Here is a 19,526-nt window from a genome sequence, read left to right as displayed (position 1 = left end):
TAAATGGTGGAAATACAAACAATCTGTAAGTGTTCAGGAAACCGTATTGAAGCAAGAATGTTGCGTGTTCATTTGTTTGAGCTTTATCGCACGCGCACTGAATACTCCCACTCAATATGGTAATAGTCTGACACGCAAAATGAGATGCAGTGCAAGCTTAGTCAGAAGAATTACATAACTGAACTTGGATTGATGTTATTGAGCCCATGGAATACTCTCTTTGCTGAGAGATTTCGTGCTTAAGCTTCCTCTGAAGTGGTTATATAGCCTGGGAATACGTACAGCCGCCTCTCCGCGCTCCGGCCCGCTTGTGGCGTTCGAAGGCAGCTGTATTCGCAAGCTAGTGGTTATATGAAAACCAGCCTTTAATCGACTAAAAAGTGGGTTATAAATGTAGCATTTAAAGCTGAGAAATAAAGAGTCATACACGTGGTCTGTGAAAGGGGCTTATTATACAAATCAATATTACTAGTTTTTTAAACAGTAAACCTCGATGTTTGATATTTAAGAGTAAAGTCAGTAAAAAAAAGTTCAAACTATTTATAAGCCACATAGTTGGATGATATTATACAAGTTCCCTAGGATGTGAATTAATGGCTAGACCATCGTCGGCTGCCCTCGATGACCTACGTTTTTCTAATTGTTTCTTTATTTCAAATGTGGCACTTATACACGAGTGCTTTGACGGAATTATTTTCTACTCAGCAAAAAATTCTGCGCGGTCCTTAAACATTCCTGCACGCATCTTCAACATTTGTTAATTAAACACGGTTATTTTTAAAGGCTGTGTTCTTACAAAAACCGTTTTTCTTCATTAAGGTATTGTTAACCTACCTTATATGAGAAGATCAGTTCAACTGTGGTTTATCAAAAAGACTCTCTTGGATAACATGAAATCCAACTGAACAGTTCTACGTAGAGATATTCCTTTGTAGTTGCATTTGAATTTAACGTTGAGTTTGCTTTCGTTTGTATTTAATACCTTCAGCAAATGGTTATGTGTGTACTGTACGTGCCCTAAGTTGACAGAAGTAAACACACTGCTTTAAAAAAAAAAAACAATCAGAAACGCTAACCAAGTCGGTCGTGACTTGTATTGTCTGTGTTTCCACTGTTGTATGCTGTACTTCAAGTTCTGTGAAGTTTATGTTTTATTTCTGTTTCTTGTGAATGGCACATGTAAATAAATTGCTTTTCGTTTTACGACACACATAGCGACTTATTTACTTTCGAATTTTTACCTCAACAGTTAGCAACTCAATCAGGATTACTTCAGAAATTATTTTCTATTAGAACAGTAAAACTATGAAACTCTTTGCCATCTGAACTTAAATCAACTAACAATTTGCTAACTATGTTCAAAACCAGCTTTCTCAAACTGTTTGTGTCCAAACGAGAAAATTACATGCAATTCGATAAATGGTTTAATTGTTTATACCTTCTACTGTCTGAACTCAACTACCTAATATATAAACTAATATATAAACTAAACTAAACTAAATTAATCAAAACTAATTTAAACTAAACTAAACTGAATTAAACTAAACTAAACTATACTAAGCTTTACTAAACTCAACTAAACTAAATTAATCTAAACTAATTTAAACTAAACTAAACCAAATTAATCTAAACTAATTTTAAAAAACTAAACTAAACCAAAAGGCTGTTTTCTTTTAAAGGCTGTGTTCTTACAAAAACCGTTTTTCTTCATTAAGGTATTGTTAACCTACCTTATATGAGAAGATCAGTTCAACTGTGGTTTATCAAAAAGACTCTCTTGGATAACATGAAATCCAACTGAACAGTTCTACGTAGAGATATTCCTTTGTAGTTGCATTTGAATTTAACGTTGAGTTTGCTTTCGTTTGTATTTAATACCTTCAGCAAATGGTTATGTGTGTACTGTACGTGCCCTAAGTTGACAGAAGTAAACACACTGCTTTAAAAAAAAAACAATCAGAAACGCTAACCAAGTCGGTCGTGACTTGTATTGTCTGTGTTTCCACTGTTGTATGCTGTACTTCAAGTTCTGTGAAGTTTATGTTTTATTTCTGTTTCGTGTGAATGGCACATGTAAATAAATTGCTTTTCGTTTTACGACACACATAGCGACTTATTTACTTTCGAATTTTTACCTCAACAGTTAGCAACTCAATCAGGATTACTTCAGAAATTATTTTCTATTAGAACAGTAAAACTATGAAACTCTTTGCCATCTGAACTTAAATCAACTAACAATTTGCTAACTATGTTCAAAACCAGCTTTCTCAAACTGTTTGTGTCCAAACGAGAAAATTACATGCAATTCGATAAATGGTTTAATTGTTTATACCTTCTACTGTCTGAACTCAACTACCTAATATATAAACTAATATATAAACTAAACTAAACTAAATTAATCAAAACTAATTTAAACTAAACTAAACTGAATTAAACTAAACTAAACTATACTAAGCTTTACTAAACTCAACTAAACTAAATTAATCTAAACTAATTTAAACTAAACTAAACCAAATTAATCTAAACTAATTTTAAAAAACTAAACTAAACCAAAACAAACCAAACCAAACCAAACTAAACTAAACTAAACTAAACTAAACTAAACTAAACTAAACTAAACTAGACTAAACTAAACTAAACTAAACTAAACTAAACTAAACTAAAACAAATCAAGGTTAGGTTTGCAGCAAATACCTAAGAAAAGAACAGAAAAGAAATCATGGTTAGTTGCGCACCAAATACCTAAGGAGAGAACAAACTAAACCAAACCAAACTAAACTAAACTAAACTAAACTAAACTAAACTAAACCAAACTAAACTAAACTAAACTAAACTAAACTAAACTAAACTAAACTAAACTAAACTAAACTAAACTTAACTAAACTAAACTAAACTAAACTAAACTAAACCAAACTAAACTAAACTAAACTAAACTAAACTAAACTAAACTAAACCAAACCAAACCAAACTAAACTAAACTAAACTAAACTAAACTAAACTAAACTAAACCAAACCAAACCAAACCAAACCAAACCAAACCAAACCAAACCAAACCAAACCAAACCAAACTAAACTAAACTAAACTGAACTAAACTACACCAAATTAATCTAAACTAATTTAAACTAAACTAATTAAGCGTCTCAAAACAGTTTATCCGGACCACAACTAACATTTTTAAACTACTTTTTAGCAGTCTTCTCCGTCCTAGAATATTCTAGCATCTGCCGCCTCGTCCCCAGGCGTCCGCCTCCTTGGTAGTACACGGTTCGCTTGGCGTTGTGGGCCCCACGCGGACGAGAAAATCGAACCTAACCATTAACCCCCGCGCTTCCTTTTTTTCGCCTTGACTATCCGGTCGATTGGCGCCTGGGGAGGAGGCATGATGGTTCTAGCATCATTTTTTTATGCCTTAGACCTGAAACGCAATTTTTTCGTTGCTTTAAAACGACCAATCTTTATCGTTTAATTTAAAATGGTTCCAGTGAATCAATCTTAACAAGGCTTCGAATTAAAATTCTTGCATTTTCAAACTGATAATTAAATCAACGAGCCGTTTATAAGTGTTTTGAAAAATCCTAACTTGACACCGGTGTTATAAAAACAAGTAAACAAGCAAACAAACTGAAAAACAAGCCGTCGTAAAGAAACAGTTCAACAATGCATTTGGAAGGCGGTAATTAGTACTGAGAAGTCTATAACACTTGCACTGATTTTGCCGATTTTTTTTTACCTAAATGATCCCGGAATGAATGTTACTGGAGTTTGAATTGGCCCTCTTACCAGACTTCTGTTGTACAACGTGACTGATAGAAAAGGTCGTAAATCATGTTATACAGGGACATAAAACGGATAGGTTCAACAGCTAACAGACTGCAGCACGTGAAAGATGTTGAGCTAGCCAAGTCGTAGTTTTGTGTAACAATCTTTCCATAGGCAAAGCGCCTCAAATTCCGCGTACTGACTAGATATAGACTAGTCTAGATGATTTTATATACTTTCTTTACTTACTTTTACGCTTTTGACGCTTGTTTTGTGATTCTTCTATTGGGATGTCAACGTAAAAAGTCCAAATGATCCGAGAGGTCGGCAATCTTGTGTGACCGTACCTCTTCTCACAAAAACGGCTGACCAATAAACAGGTCCACCGATTCGAGCATCCCAAATTCTCCCTGAAGTCTCCTAAAATCGGCAAAAACAGTTTAGGAACTACATGCTCTTAGCATTTTGCTTTGTATCTGGCAGATTTCACAACCCCTCCGGGAGAGTTTATCCGGAAAACTTGCCGATAGTCCGTGAGAGTTGGCAGGTATATCGGAGTGCGTGCGTTATACCACTTGTCAGCCGCAAACAAAATTAAGAGAAGGCAGCTATACTAGTCAGATTCTGTAAAACCGGACAGTAATAGCTTATTAGCTCAGTTGAGCTTCAGGTCTTATAAAATATGACCGTACTTCCGCTCTCACGCTTTTTGTGTGCGTACCACTATCTCATTATCTTACTGTTTGCAGTTTAGTTGCTTGGCTGTATAATTAGCAACTTTAAGCTTTACTCAAAACTAGTTCGAAAGAAATGGAATGGCGTTCCGATTTCCCTTCAAAATCATTTAGCAAGCTAAACCCTCACGTGACCAAGAGTTTTGATTACAACGTCTCTGTCTTAGGCTCGGATTTTTAATTATTGTTTATCTTAGTCTTTCCAAGAAGAGTCTCGGGGTATTGGCCAGTCTCGGTTTTTACCTTGTTTCAAAAATCCATGATACGATTATAATAAGTATGCATAAAAACATGAAGTTAGTCTATATCTACAACGCATTGTAACGGAAATGGAATCAGAATAGCGGAAAAAAATAAACTTAAAATCTTTAAAATTTCCTAAGAACTTTTGATCTGCGTTGACGTGCAAGAGCAAGGACGCGGTTAACCGGGTTAAATAGTCCGGGCGCTTAGTTAAGTCCAAGGTTATTTCCGATTTCTTTCAATCAAGTCACGTTTTTCTACTCTTATCTACAAAATCATCGCGTTTTCTTAAAATTCGTGTGGCGAAAGACCTGAAGTGGTTTAACCCTTATGCTGAACCAGTTCAAGCCGGAAGTGAAAGTATTTGCATAAGCCACCAAGTTCTATGTCTTTGGTCACTGTTCACATATTTTAAATTTTTTTCACTCATTTGTTTTATGCTTACGTATTTGAATCGTCCCTATAAGCCTCGCAAATTTTTTCTTTTATAAAAATGTCTAATAACAAAATATGGAATTGGAAAAGAAATGAGAGAGTGAGGGTGCCATAAGTTCATGCAGCAATCAAACGATGCGGTCTGGGGCGACTAAGTTCAGAAAATATGGAGGAAAGAATGGCTGACTGTGCTAATTAAAACTTGCTTTTAGCAAGGATTTTAAAACCCTAAACCTAATCCGAAGACAACCATACCGACGATACCTCAAACCCCAAGCAAACAACCTGCCATGAGAGCCCAAGTAACTTTTGAAATATCCTTACATGAAGCCTTGTCTAATGTTTCCTCCATAACAAAACATAGCGGGAATGGTTATCCAGTGAAATGAGTGGAACAGGATGGAGTTTTTCAGGCCGGAACTCAAGTCCCTTCCACAAATATGCATTTTCGTCTATCATCCCCACTGATACGCCCCTTTCGTTTTCATCGAAAGGCCATGCATTGGAAACCGTTGTCAAGAGTGAAAACCTTTGAATACAGAACCCTATCGTATGGTAGGAAACGAAGGCATCGACGAGGGCCCATTAGTGTGAACGAGATTTTAGACGTCTCTCTCTAATAGTAAGGGAATAAATCAGCTCACGAAAAGAGAGGTTTGAATAGTTTATTATAAATTTAATGTTATATTATAAAACATTTGATCTACCCAGCGACTCAACTAACAACTGTCCATCTCTCAACTCCACAATCTTGTCACAGTCTTCAATTGTTTTTAGCCGATGTGCGATTGTGATCACTGTTGAGCTCTTCAGTTTTTCTCGGATTGTTTCGTGTATGATTTGTTCTGTTTTAGGATCTACATGAGCAGTGGGCTCATCTAAGATGACAACTTTACTCTCCTGCAGGAGAACACGTGCAAGACAAATTAACTGTTTTTCGCCTACACTAAGATTCATTCCCCCAGAGTTCAATGTGTAATCTAGCTTCCCCTGAAAGGTTTCTACCAATTGCTTCAGTTGCACTGCTTCTAGTACTTCCCACAACTCAACATCACTGTGCCTTCCCAGTGGATCAAGATTCTTTCTCAGGGACCCACTGAACACAACAGGACTTTGGTTTAGGACGGAGATGCATTTCCGAGATTCTTGAATATTCAAATTTTTTAGCTCCACTCCGTCTATTGTGATTTTCCCTTCAGCTTCGGGCATGCGAAGGATAGCAGCTATGATGCTAGATTTTCCAGCACCTGTTCTACCCACAATTCCAATCTTGGACTGTCCAGTAACGTTCCAATTCAGATTATTGAGTGCTCTTGGTCCTTCAGGATAGTATCTCAGCGATACCCCGGTGAATTGTATTTCTCCGTTCGTTGGCCAGTGTTCAGGCCGTGTTTTTACTGTCTTGTACCCAGGCTCAGATTCAAGTTGAGTGATCGCCATCACTCTCTCTACAGACGTCATCAAATTCTCGACTTCTGACGACTGTTGAACAGATACCTGGGTGAAGTGAGAAGTTTCGAAGACGTAAACAAAAGCAAGGCCTACCAGAGCTATAAAAGAAGATAAAAGGCTTGTTTAACGTTTTTCATGATATTGATATTTGACTAAAGCTGGACCAGGTTTTGACTTCCCTAATGCCTTTCATTTACACGATGTTTAAATTTCGCAAAAAGTCTACAATTGCAGGGGCCAATTAAAGTTGAAAAATATGGCGCGAATAAACATCTTCCTGTTGCTACTCTGCAGTCAAAACGCTTTATTTCAGTTTCAGAAAACAATCAATATATGACCTTTTAAATTTAAACCCTCGCTAGCTATAAAGTGCAATATGGGAAATGCAACATTTCAGTACAACCCTGTTTTTAAACTAAAAGTGAAAGACGAAGAACGAATATAAAACAGTCTGTAAATTGGAGTTTGATTGGTCACATTTAAATTTCGGAGGAAATGAGACTAAATTATTCGAAAAAAAATTATGACGGGTATTTCTTGACACAACGGCACTATAAGGTAAGGAGAATTGTTCGTTCTTTAATCAATAGGCAATAACAAGGGAAAAAACTCTTTGTTAACCATATACTCACCATTGTCGTGGGAATACAGTGCAGCAGTTAAAGCTACGGCACCAATTAAGAGGGCAGATAGGAGATCCAATCTTATTCCCAGCCATCGAGTTCCAGCTAATACCATGTAATATGCACGGTTATGAGTGTCTTGATATCTATCACATGAGATAAAATGAGAAGTTTTAAAATTTTTTTGGCTTTAAACCTCTTCGCATATTTTTGTAAACTTTACAGAACGTTTTTTCTTACAAGCTAATCATTAATAAATACACCAAATTAATATGGGGCTCACCGACCTTGTTTCGAGCACATTAAGCACGAATCAAGAAGGTGTCACTGTGGGACTGGTTATGTCGTAGCTATGGTAGCCTGTGACGTCAAAATATGATCGTTTTAAGTTTGCCATTAATAAGGCATTTTATAATACCATTTATCCCCCATTTATGTGCCCGATCAATATATGTTGTTAGTTTTGATCCAACTTAAGTATCGCGACTTGGCTACCTTTAGGTCATTTGTTGTAATGTACAAAATTACCTTAAATTACCTTCAATTCATGGAGGTCTTAAAACGTTTTTACCAAGGTAAAAACATCAAAGAAGTAATAATAACCAAAAATGAACAAGGATGGATAATACTGGGTTAATTAAGACGGATTTCGAAATAAAAAAATGAAAAGAAGAAAAGCTAACTTTCTTACAATGTGCCATCCATGATGTGGCTCGATCTTTAAGCATTTTAGTTTTGATGCAAAGCAGCCTCACCTGTATAAGAGATCAGCAAACTCCTGTTGTCTTCAACGGGATCGAATTGTGTCCAATCCGTCCAATGTTTCAGAGATCTGTGTCAACACAGGACTGCGGCACACAGACTCCAGTCTCCTTAGCTCTCTTGATGTCCTCATGAAGTACCTTGCAATGCAAACATACGATAGTATAATGGGTACAACAACTGCTACAAGCCACACATTTGCAACCAAGGGAAGAAGCGCTGCGGTCAACACGAACAACACCATTTGCACTGCAAAAAGGAACGTCTTTGGCAAAACCTCGTCCATGCAGCCGATGTCTTTAGAAAATCGGTTGAGAATTCTTCCAATGGGATTTGAATCGAAGAATAGAATCGGTGCTTTGAGAATGGCTGTCGCCATGTTGTTGTGAAGGTTTTCTGAAGATTTCAACACCGCAAGGAAGAAAGCGTAGGCTCGTATTGTTGTTAGAAGAACAGCCGCAATAACACAACTGACATAGATGCCAACATTTGTCCTGTTCGTTTGGTCATCACGTGGAAGCGTCGTTAGAAACGACAGCCACAGATCGGGTGAAATCATAACTCCTGCAATCAATGGATACAAGAATCATTAACAAATACCGCAGAAATGATAAGTTGTCTGTGCAAGTTTCTTCTGATAGAGGAAACTACAGCATGCACCTGCCGAAAACTGAATAAATACTCATACTGACAAATGTCTTCCAGGCACTGAGGTGCATAACAAGGAATTCATCACCCCCAACTCCAGATAGCATTGCAGCACTCGAAGGAGACATGTATACTCGATGGTGACATTTTTGGCTGGGACGTGACTCTTTGTCGACTAGTGTTAGTCATCACTCAATAAAAACGATTTTGGAGTTGGCATCTCCTCGGAGTACACGTGAACTTGAGCCTCAACCAATTTGGATTCTAGTGCCTTTTAGGGGTCTTCCTAAAAATTCCAACAGGCACGTCCTCGCTTTTATATCATTTCCCCCTCCCTCAATAATGGGTCTCAAGGGTGAGTTTGGCATGGTGGTATCATGGATTTAAGTTATTCCTCCACGCTTACCTTGACAAAGAAGGAAAATGAGAACCAAGCCAGCTAAAGCAATGGACGCACTCCTGCAGTTAGATAATCCCAGTACAACTTGCAGGACACTGCTCCAGTCATACGGTCTTCGTCAGGAATTTCCATGCTTCTGATCGTCTTGTTGTCTGAACAATGTACTTTGATCTGTTCCTGAGACAAAGTTGATTCCTGACTAACTTTGTTTTGGGGTTCTAGAATTTCATTAAGTCCTTCTTTTTTGTTAAGTTCCAAAAACGTCCCTTTATCAGTCATTGTAGCGTTTTGCAAGACAATTACTTGATCTGCAAGCTTCATGTGAGACTCTTGGTGAGAAACCATCAAACGAACTTTGTTTGTCAGCAAGCCAAGTATACAATGTTTAAAAATGTAATCACTAACGTTTATATCGAGTGCAGCGAGTGGATTGTCCAACAGGTAAATATCACAATCGGCATAGACTGCCCGTGCCAAACTGACGCGAATCTGTTGACCACCGCTTAGTGTGTTGCCTCGTTCTCCAACAACAACTTGGTCTTTATCTGGAAATCCCTCAATATCTTCCTTTAAAGCGCAAACTCTGATTGTTTGGACGTACTTATCGAAATCAAATGGCCGACCGAATATGATGTTTTCTCTCAGTGTTTCAGAGAAAACCCAAGGTATCTGTGGCACGTAGGCGATGGTACCACAGCACTGGATATTCCCTTCAGTAACTGGCATCTCACCAGCGATCACAGACAGCAACATTGATTTTCCACTTCCCACTGGACCAGTGATGATAGCAAAGCTTTCATCTTTTGCTTCAAAGTTGATAGATTTTACAGTGCATTTGTTGTTAACATTTAGTTTGCAGGTCACATTGCTCAACTTGATCCTTCTCTCTCTTTTTTCTTGAAATTGCCCTTGCTCTATAATTTGCAGTTTGTCCGTTGGGCTCATATGATGACCCAGATTTGTAGTTTCAAGAAAGGGATATAGATTTCTGTTATCTGGAATGTCCACAAACTTGGTTATGGCGGAGGTTTTCTTTAAGGACTGGTGTAAACATACGTATTGGTCCTTAATGTTCACCTTTTCCTTTCCAAAACATTTTGTCTCTAGCAATGAGTTGCTACCCGTATTGGTGGAGAGTTTTGTATCAGTCATACCATTAAGGTTTGGCAGCAGCAGAAATTCCTGTATTCTATCAAATGAAACGTACGCTTCGTATATAAACTGTGATCCTTCTCCTATTGATCTCAGTGCACTGTTTCGGAGTACGTTGATAATTGACAAGAGAGTAAAAACGATGAACGGTGTTAGGTGATAACCACTAAAGGCAAGCGCCAAAATAGAAATGAAGGCGGCAACAAGTCCCGAGGAATACATGAGAGATATGGCACATGACAGAAGAATGCTCTTGCGACGAATTATTCTCATCTCATCGCTGCAAATGAGGAAATAACAACACTTTATGTCAGATACGTACATTTGGGACTTGTTGAAAGGGTCGATCTAAAGAACTAGTGTGGTAGTGGGAAATATGTGTATGGAAGAGTAATTTGGGACGAAGGTCGTGGAAAGCACCCAGTTGTCAGTTTAGTAATAAATTAGTTGTTATAAGTAGGCTACTATTTCTAGTTTACTTCGTGATTAAGCGCATTTTTTGGTTCACCGTTGAAAGCTGAAGACTCTTTGCTTTGTGTTTGCTGAGTTAATGCTCATAATAAAACCTGGTCAACCAATAAGAACAAACTTTTTCTGCTGGCAATCAATTGCAAGACCAAAGCCAGTCATGAATTAAGTTTCTGACTTGTCCTGCGCTGCCACCGTTGTGAGCTCTAAGAACACTTATTCACTCACTAAGGTGTTTAGGAGCGATAATTTGTCAATTGTCTAGATGCGTTAACTTTAGTTGCTTTAAGACAGTTACCAGAATATCTCTCTATTTAACATCTGTGGTTAACTCAACAACAACAAGATACTGGCTAGGTCGCCCTGATATTTTTCACTAACATTCGAGTATCTTTGATCTGATTTCTAAAGAACCACTCCCACGCATGCGTCTTCACTTCACGAATTCCAGCCACTATCTCAGTCATCAGATTTATTCGCCGATCAGAAATGACAGCGGTCTTCAGTCGAAGCTTTCCAGACAGATATGAAAGGAAACCACCAAATGGCACAAGAACAAACAGGAAGATGATTCCCATTAGTGCCTGCCAGCCAATGAAGTACCATAACAACGGAACAGCCACACAAACATCAAAGATGGCGACAAGGAGACGAAAGAACTGCCTGGCGGCCTGTTCCATTCTTTGAACATCATTGGACACCAGATCAATCACGTGACCTTTTGTAAACTCGTTGAGAATATGCTGACCAAGGACCAGGATCTACAGATAAACAACAATTTGAAATCAGTGATTAGGTTTTATAGGCGATGGCTTTTATTTCTAGTCGCACCACCAGATATTCCCACGAACGTGTTATCAAATCGGATAAAACAGGATTACAGTCACCCTACTAGCAAACGAGACCACGTTAGGTTGACATTTATCTACTTTGCTGTCCATTTATTAATCATTATCACATTCAAACCAATCCATTAACCTCCATCACTTTTCCATCCTTTATTAATATCTTTAAAATTATGAAAAACGTTTTAGACCGGCATTGGTGGAACTACACAGGCTACACACTTACGATTCAATAGATGGCGTGTCAGAATATTGTTCTTAAAATGAATGAAAACGTTGTTATCAACCACTAATCTTCTTAAAATGTGGCAATACTCAAACCCTTACAAAACCTTTTCTTCAAGTGTCGGCATACTTTACTCTCTGGAATGCGTTTATTTTCTAGTAAAGTTCTTTCAATAATTCCACAGACCGCAGCTATTAGCTAAAATCACAGCGTGTATTCTGTCTAGGCTATTTTGGAAAAGCCGGAAAACAAGGAATGGGCGGTTACCGCTTCTGTTGGGTCATATCCCGGCCATTTTACGGATTGAACAGAATAGTATTTCGTATATTCTGCTCACGATACCAGAATAAACAAAAATACAATTAATAGCTTTATTCGAAGTAATATAGGCTAAAGTAGTGTTTTTTGCGGACATTTTTGGTGAGATGCCTGACGTCATGTATTTGTCGATATATTATGCGGACGTCGGATAAAAAAGTATCGTCCCTTCGTTCCTAAGTTTTTCGGCAATTTTAATCCTAAAAAATTTATCGTGTGGCACAACATTTTTGCGGCTTCTAAATTTAAAAAATATTTCCGCAAAAATTTTTCCCATAAAAACATTTACTCTACTCTCTGAAGACGAAGACACAAGCGGAACCGGAACAGGAAAACGACAGTAGTAACAGACTGTAGAGCCAGTACTTCACCTCCGATGCTTCACTCGTTTAGACAAGCAAATATCTTTCATATATTATTTCAAGTGGTGAAGCTGTTTCGCTGTTTTGCTACTTGAGTTATTTAACCTGTTTTACAACTCTAAGCCATGATATATTACCTGTATTTTGCTTATTTGTATCAAAAACAAACAATATTACGTACGTGCTGTAATTTCAGTTGTGCGCGACTTGCAAAAAATTGCAAAAATTTATTCCTCACAAGGATACTCGTCTCTTCCAATATCACCAATGTACAAATTTAAACCTCCACAATTTGTTTTGTCACACAGCAGTAAACTATTTTAATTATATATACAGTAAAAACCAAAACTTATATGATCCGGCCGCGTGTCCCATGTTATTTTTCAATGTTACCTCGATCTTTTAACTTCCCAGGCAAACGCTATCTTAGCATGAACGGTGCAGAGCAATTCGTTTTAAAAATTATCGTATCCACAACATGGTAAAAACTATTGCACCCATATATAATTTATACAAAGCGCGAGCGAATCCCCTAAAGATGACCCATCTATATCTCACCCGCCTCCTTGCAGCTTGTCTTTACTATAGATTTAGTTAAAACCTTTCCTTCATTAACTGGATAATATATGTGATAATTTATAATCATTAGGGAAATACCTATTTGGTGATTAAAAAGAAATCATTTGTTTAAAAGAATCTTACTGAGAAATCAATTGAATCGTGCACCAGTTGTGGTAGCAAACTGACCTTTCTGAAGATGACACCTTTAAGGGAGGCCTTCATCCTCATACCAATCACGTACAGTTTGAAGCTGCTATGATGTACAGCAATGCTCTTCGTCAGCACAATCAACAGCATCAGCGCAGCGCAACCACAAAGCAAGCCTCTCTCAGGAGCTTTGGCCTTAAGTGCAGAGATAAAAATTCCTAGGAAAAATGGCTGAAGAAATCGACCCACTGAGTCCAGTAGTCCAGCAAAAGAAATTATACAGATGTCTTTGCAAGACAGAACTTTCGTAGAACTTTTCCATAGCCTTGGTTCTTTCTCTGTCAGGTTGCACTCATTCAGATCTTTATTCCACTGTGACTGCAGTTCTTTTGTCAGTAGGGACGTTTTGTCTTCCTCGTGCAATGGCCAGAAGTCAGATTGTTGCAAGGGACGCTGGTTTCCAGTCCTGAACAAATCATTTGTCCACCAAAACAGAAGAAAAGAGATCAAGTTGGCCTTCCTCTGCGGATGTGCAGGGACGCCATGCTCACGCTCTGCGTTCATTCTTTCGAAATAAAAAGGAAAGTTAACGAAGAATGAAGTGAACAAGGACTTTCACGTTAGCACCTTAATTAGCACTCTCACCGACTTTTTGTTCGGGCTGATTGTATTGCGACACGCTTAAGCCTGTGAGATACAATAAAGCGGTGCTGAAATGCACTCTGAATATATACTTCAGCTAAGGGCAGGTCAGAGCAGATTTTTTTCAACATCTTAGTTGATTTTTCAGTTAATTCGAAAAAGATGTACTATAATCAAGCGACACTTAGTTAGGTGAAGGAAATAGCAATAAATAAAGCAAACCTTTCTTTCGCCTAATGCGTTAGTTCACTTGCTGAAACTAGCATTTTCTACCCAAAGTGGTATAACCATCAAATACAATTTGAAAACAGCTTACGATAAATTAATCTTGAAAACATCGACAAAATGTGTTTTAAAATTAGCTGGGAAACCAACGGATGGATTGACTAACTTCAGTAAATGACAGTTCCGTCATATAAAGTATGCCATAATCGATCTCAAATCCGGTTGCTACTCAACACAGAACATGTTATGTTTTATTCTTTTAAACGTTTTTAAGTCGAAATACCATTGATATAAAGTTCCGAAAAGCATATTGATTTACACCGACTCATAAATTATGCGTTAATAATAAAAAGGTTCAGTGGACATGAACTAATTCAAACTATTTTCTGGCGTCAATATTTTACGTATAGACTTCTCCGTGTGCTTTAAAGTTCCCATTGCAATTGCCAGCAAAATTCTTTTTTCTCGTTTCAGACACCGCGTTGTCAAGAATTTATTAAAAGGCAACCACAAAATGGCAAACGGTAGTTTGTGCTAGAGCGATATTTCCGTTGTAAATAACGACTAGAACAGGTGACAGACAGGGTCAATGTCACACGAAATAGAAACAAATAAACCATCTCGAATGCGGTGAAGGAAATCGAGGGAAGTTTACAGTATAGCTGTCAAATAACAGGTTGTTGAGAAGAAAATTTTGAAATATTTCGACTTTATTAGATAAATATACCGTTATCATCACAAAAATTGCCATGATAAGTACTAATGGACTGCAGAGAAGGGCCGTTCAAGGTTATCTTGAGACGAGGTCATGTGATAACTGATATTGACCGAGAGTCAAACAATTTCGTGTTGCGAGTCGACCAGTCAGCATGTAATTTATCATATGCCCCTGTTGTGACCTTAATAAGTTGCAAAATTGTAAAACACCTTGGTTAATGGACATAACATGATGAGTTGAACCTATGCTGATATAAATAGCTGTTGTTTGCGTCAGCTTTCAGTTATGAAGATTTGCTATGAGAAGGTTAAGTTTATCAACTTCTATACGAGCACTTCACTTTGATGTGAAATCTCAAAGTCAAAACAAAACCCAGATTAAGTGTAGTGCTCAATGAAATGCTTTCTGACGCTACCTGAGAAATTCTGTCTGCTGTCAATTTGATGTTTCGCTTTTGGCTAATAGGATTTGTTTGATCATATAACAAAGCAGTACGTTTTTTGTAATAAACCATCAAGGATACCGCAAATATCGTCATAGATCAACCAATCAGATGCCTTTAAGGTCGCGGGGGACACCTTCGGCTCATCATTATACATTTATTTAAAGCGTATGCACGAAGTACAACGACTGACATCGACAACTTTACGAGATATTTATGACTGGATAAAAATATGGGCGCGTGCGCGTAATTTGTAAAAATCCCTGTTTCTTTGATATTTTAACCAATTTAAAACAACACTTAGCGATATACGTTCATATAGATTGTAGGAAGTCTTTGAGCTTATTTTCATTAAAGTTTGAATATTTCTGCAACTCAGAGTAATCACAAAAATATTCGGCATAAACAATTGTGTCCTTTTTAAAAACGCATTGTTCTCACTATAAAAGCGTGAAATATAATTACCATAATTACATCTCTCCTTGGCAAAATGATCGTATTTAGGTCGGGACACCTTCGGAAATCTCAAAGTTTGGACTTTTCCGACAATTTTGTGGCAGAGAATACAGCGCGGATACAGACCTTCATGAGTTGCCACTGCAGACAGGTAAACTAGGAATACTGTAGTATGTCATAACAGAAGCCGAATTTTAAAAGAGCGCTTTTAGAAAGAGATAGAAGACATTAAATTTAAATTTGCGCACTTAAACCGCCATAACTTGCTGGCAAACTTTAAATTAAAAAATCCGCTTCTGTTATGACACTCTAGAGGTATTGACTGATTAGTTTTTGACAAGATCACAGTGTGCTGTCTCCTACTCGTTCCTCAAACTCTGCCACAAAATCATGTTTTTCCCAATTTGGCACTAACGAGGATATAACATCGCCGTTAAATGCAATCTACCAAATAAAAGATGACATTCACAATCTTTCATCATTTCTTTATGTCTCTGTAAAATTTGAGCCTAATCGCACCCATAACAGCTGAGAAATAAGCGTTTTAAAAGATGCAGGTCAAGCAAAATTTCTCTTCATGAATTTATTCATGCTGTAGGTATCCCCCGCGAACATGTTACCGTTACATGTTACTGTTACTGTTACTGTTACTGTTATGTTACTGTTACTGTTACTGTTACTGTTACTGTTATGTTACTGTTACTGTTACTGTTACTGTTACTGTTACATGTTAACATGTAACCGTCATGTTAGCGCGGGAAATGTCACGTGACCCAAATCCCGACTGGCTTCAATTTTGCATGTGTTTGGTAGAAAAATAATCCTACTGTCGGATTGGTTGCGCGAGTTCATCGAATCTCACCACGCGAGTTCGCCGGGTAAACCTAGAAAGACATTTGACAACTACTTCAGTGTAAAGTTGTTTTCACGAATGAGCTTAAGTGGAATGCACGGTCGCCTCATTGATACAAACACCTCGTTATTAGAGCCACCTCATTATTTGAGGTGGCGCTTTTTTGTCCATGAATTTATTTGAGTCTTTGACCCTTAATTCCGGCCTTTGGAATGTACTCAATGCAATACAAAAAATCAATAAATGAAAATTGATTAAAACACTGACCTCATCAAACGAGAATCTTACTAACTGAAATTAAATCAATAAGGAATATTTCTGGTCCGAATTTCAGCCGTCTTCTCTGGCGGCTGAAATTTGCTTTTCTGGCATGTTTGACTGAGAATTAAAGGCAACGATACGTTCATCGTTCCAATGAAAATTATTAGATACTGAGATCATTTGAAGTCGAGGGTGCTGTAGAAATCACAGAAATTTTAAGCGAACTCACAAAAAAATGCCTTTCCTCTAACCAATTAAAGGTACGATTGTTTTGACGTACACTGAGCAGAAGAGTACGATTTTTTTAAAAAGGAGTAAGGAGTTAGCCTGAGCATTGCAAAATATCAAAAGTACATTCTGATGGTTTCATTTGCCGACTACTGCTGAGCAAGAGTGTGCAAAGCTGGTCCCCTTTGCCTTCAGTTTGACGGATAGCAAATGTATATATTGTATGTATACATTGTCGTCCGTGTGGTGTCTAGATACTCAAGAATAGTTGGACACACAAATAACCCAGATTCTTCAATACTAACTGTGTTTCAGTCTTGACCGGCCGTGGAATTGGTACATTTACATGTATTCGGAGGAAATGAAAGACGAAGTGATACTAAAACTGAATGATAAAACATAAACAAAATGAAACACGTGGGTGAAGCCGCGACACCAGTGCGGAACGAAGACTTAATTAATTAGTGCCTCAATTAGAATTAGAAAGCATATGCTCTTTAACTGTTATCTTGTGGTTGGTTAATTGATCTTGTATTTGCCCGAGGGCGCGTGCCGCTATATGTACGTGCCTTTTTGTCTTGTGACGTCATGACGTAGTCATGACGACACAAGATAATACTACAGGGGACAAGGTGCATTCCATGCGTATTTGCTTTCTGAGGCCGCGGAATTTTCCCGCCATGTCAATATTTTTCCCGCCATGTCAAAATTTTCTTTTTTTAGTAAATGCCGAAAAATGCGATCATCAGATTTAAACAAAACAGATGCAGACTTCTCAACCTCAAAGCACTGGAAATCTGGAGATTGAGGTAAAAAAATCTGGAGATTGAGGTAAAAACCGGGAGACTGATCAACTGCCCCGACGGACAAAAATAACTAAAAGAGTCCTAAAACCAGGCGCTAATCAAATGACTTGTTACTCTGTCAGTTTTTTCGTGAGATTTCTGTTTCTCGTCGTGAGATTGAAGTGAAAACCGTGAGTCTCAGGACAAAATCGTGAGACTTGAGAGGTCTGCAGATGCTGTTTACACTGACAGTTGCGTTTATTTTTAAGCTTTTTGTTTGTTTTTCTTAGTGATAAAAGCAATCACACGAGATTCCCACCATTCTAGTCATATTAGTTAATCAGATAATAGCTACCGTTTCGTGAGAACAATGTGTTTTATAATTTTGGTACAGCAATAGGGGAAAAGCATGTCTTAAACAGGATTGCGCCTTACAGAACTGTAGGTATGTCGACCGACAATATGTCAGGAAAACCTTTTTTTGCCGTTTCCATTTTTGATTAGATCCGATTTCAAAGATGTAATAGACCGTAGTAGTCGAACCACATGTGTGCCTTTACTTCAGTTGACTAGCTAGCTTAGGCAAGTTAGAATTTGTGCTGATTAAACTAGTTCAAAACAACTGATCCCATGGACATTATTTTCCTTGTGTGTCCTCAATTTGAGTATTACTCGAAGACACACGCGAAAGGTCAACCATGAAACTTTGCTTGGTAGTGTGCATGAGTTTATTGAAACGTGAGGCTGAAAACGTTCTTATCAGTCACAGACACAAAACAACAAAGGAGAATCTGTGACTTTGTTGACCTTTTTAAGATATTTAAGAATTATCTGTGACAGATAAATGCTTATGAATCTGTGTGTGTCTGTATTCTTTTTGTGCTGTTATCGGAGTCCTATAACTGTTCAACGGCTACATGCTGGAGTGTACTTTGAATTTAAGTCAAGCCTACTTTTGGCTGCTTGGAAAAATCGCTTTTGATAAGGTGTCGGAAACAAGTCGCGTGACAATAATAAGTACAAACATTATCCGCCTGACAGAAATAGCAACGATCAATTAGTATGAATCAAGATGGACGCTTAATTACCGTGATTGTGATCGGAATGGATACTATTAAGGCATCGATTTCAAAACTTTAAGCATGTATAAATCTTATACAATACATGTACTTAAAGATAGAAACTTCACGGACAGTTACTCAGAGTTTCACGCGCGAAGCGATCATCAGACTGTGTCGTTAGATGCGGTGAAATACAATTTAAACTACGTTCATGGAAGACGGTTGGAACGATCCTGTCTCTGATTGGCCGTGTAGTACTTGTTTTCGTGCCTGCACTTGGTAACAAGCTCAGATCTTTTGTTCAAGAAGGTGGATCTGTCAGCTGATAGTATGCAGAGCTTCTCCGTCAGACACAAATTGAAGCGTGACGGGTTTCCGCTGTAAGCGCTTGCTCTCGTGACAATGGACCACTTGATCGAAAATTCGGTGTTGTTGTCTTTCAGGTCCCAAATCTTATATATATTTTTTAGTTGGATTTTAAGCCTTTCGCGTGAGAACCTTTTGTAGTTGGAATAAACCTTTGTTTTTATCTTTAACTGTGAAATCGTGAAGTTAAGCGCAAGCATTCACGACAAAGGTTTCTGAATTGACAAGTGAATCAAGAGTTTCGTATATCGTGTTGTGAATGTCACAACTTTTATCGAGCGACAAAAGTAGCTTTAGTTTTAGTTTAAATTTTAGGGGTGAGGAGTCTAAATGTTTCTTTATGTTAGATGCAC

The 19,526-nt window shown here is 37.7% G+C and overlaps 1 protein-coding gene and 1 pseudogene across 2 annotated transcripts in view; one reads left to right on the top strand and one right to left on the bottom strand.

Moving 5' to 3' along the window:
* Window positions 1–19,526, top strand: part of LOC144631510 (serine/threonine-protein phosphatase 2A regulatory subunit B'' subunit gamma-like) — a 212,672-nt gene that overhangs the window by 54,422 nt on the left and 138,724 nt on the right. The gene's annotated exons all lie outside the window — the stretch shown is intronic.
* On the bottom strand, window positions 5,668–13,965 carry LOC144631494 (ATP-binding cassette subfamily C member 4-like; annotated as a pseudogene). The gene is made up of 6 exons (XR_013566756.1): window positions 13,176–13,965; window positions 11,059–11,438; window positions 9,064–10,489; window positions 8,003–8,573; window positions 7,257–7,393; window positions 5,668–6,722 (listed from the first exon to the last, which is right to left on the bottom strand). The product of XR_013566756.1 is annotated as an ATP-binding cassette subfamily C member 4-like (transcript).

This window comes from Oculina patagonica, chromosome 12, assembly GCF_052425735.1.
Source record: "Oculina patagonica isolate OP01 chromosome 12, crgOcupat, whole genome shotgun sequence".
Classification (NCBI taxonomy): Eukaryota; Metazoa; Cnidaria; class Anthozoa; order Scleractinia; family Oculinidae; genus Oculina; species Oculina patagonica.
The sequence above is the reverse complement of the archived record's forward strand: the minus strand, read 5'-3'. Positions and strand labels throughout refer to the sequence as shown.